Raw genomic sequence first — 1,960 nt, forward strand, 5'->3', positions numbered from 1 at the left:
GCTTTCGGAATCAGCATTCCACTAGAATTACTACCTTGTAAACACTTTATTTTCTCCCTTACTCTTATATAAAAGCTACTATAACAAACTTATCTAAAAGGGGACATAACTATAATCACCTCTCACATCAAACAAGTGAAAAACGGGTACATTTAAGATTGAAAGATCTTTTTAGAAGCTGGGCCATGGTGTATGCCTGTAACCCTAGCACTCTGGAAGGCTGAGGCAGGAGGATAGCAAACTCAAGTCAGCCTGAGGAATTCAGCAACTTACTGAAACCATGTCTTAAAGTTTAAAATACAAAAAATTAAAAGGGATGGGGATGTAAATCAGGGCAAAGACCCTGGATTCCATCCCCAGTAATGGAAGAAAAGAAAAAAATCTTATTAGAAAGTAAAACGTTTTAGAGTAAGCCATGAATTGAACATTCACTGCTTCAGTTTCACACTTTCAACTCTCTAAAAATAAAAACATGAAGGCTATGATCAATTCAAAGGTGGGAAACTATCAAACATAAACACACATTACCTCCAAACACACATAGTAAAAACTGGGTCTGGAAAAGTACCTCTTCATAATTAGTTCTATTAGAATGTGAAATGGCTTTTGGTCGATATTTTGCATCCAAAATACTAAAACAAAGGCTTAGTTGACACCTGCCTGTAACCCTAGCTACTCAGGAGGCTAAGGCAGAAGGATCGCAAGTTTGAGGCCAACTTGGACGATTTAGCAAAACCCTGCCCCCAAAATAAAAATAGGCCTGGGGACATAGCTCAGTGGTAGAATGCTTAGGAGGCAGGCTCAAGCTCTGGGTTCACTTCCCACTAAGCTACGATCAACCACTGGAATCTTTCTAAAAGTCCCCAAATCCAAATTTCAGAAAATCTCTGCAAGCCTGTCTTTAATGAAAGTCCTCATTTCTTAATCAGTTCTCTCCCACCACTCGATTCCCCACCACTACCAAAAAAAGCCAAAACTGTTTACCCTTTGGCCAGAAGGCGACACGTATCTCAGACATGCCATTTCCTGATAAGCCACACCAGCTCAACTTTTTTTATACACAAATTATATATTTGTGACTATCATTTTAAATATCTAAAAAAACTTTGGGCAATTATATCCCAAATAGTTGTTTGACAAATTCCAATAGGTATAAGATTTATGAAGAAATCTGAGGTAAGCTACGAAGTTATTTAAATCGCTGCATTAAGACTGTGAGGTGACAGCACCCTCAAGAAAGTTTTATGTTTTACAGAGTACAGGTTTGTATTTCATAGATTCAGTAGCTCCATCAAATCCACGGATTTTTTTGTTTCCATCTTTGTGATGTCCCACCGATAATCTTCGTAAGGTATCGCTCAACGATTAACAACTACATTTCCTAACATCAGGCATTTTTATTGTTTTGCAAATTATTTCTGAAACACATCAAATCTTCTCAGTTTGTTTTCCCCTCGCATCTCCCTTGTCAAGTTTTAAATCCGGCCGATTCCTCTTTTAGAACTCTAGAGGAATTCCAGGACACCTAGCTTACATACTGGACCTACAGAAAAATTTCCCTGCAACTATTTCAAAGCCTAGCAGAGCGCGGCACCCAGGTAGCCTCGTACGATCTCTCCGATCCCTCCGCTTCAACCATCTTGACAGTCCCCTCCGTACCTTACGCATTCCTTCTGTATTCTTTCAAACTTCCACTCATCACCTCCAAGGCTCCACTCCCGCCTTGCTTGCATCTGTTTTCTTATCCTCCTACTCCTCCAATTCCTGCCAAAAAGCCCCGCTAGCTGCCTGTTGCATAACGGCTCCCCCATTACCGTCTCCCGGGATCGGCAGCCCGGCCGCGCGGGCAGGAATGCCCCCGCCGGCCCAGCCCTTCCTCCCTTCCGCCACACGCCCCGCTCGCCCGGGAAGCGGCTCCTCGGGGGCTCCCCCCGGGCGGAGCGGGCCGCCTCCCCGAGCT

The sequence above is a fragment of the Chinchilla lanigera genome, unplaced genomic scaffold, assembly GCF_000276665.1.
Source record: "Chinchilla lanigera isolate Chin_1 unplaced genomic scaffold, ChiLan1.0 scaffold00083, whole genome shotgun sequence".
Classification (NCBI taxonomy): domain Eukaryota; kingdom Metazoa; phylum Chordata; class Mammalia; order Rodentia; family Chinchillidae; genus Chinchilla; species Chinchilla lanigera.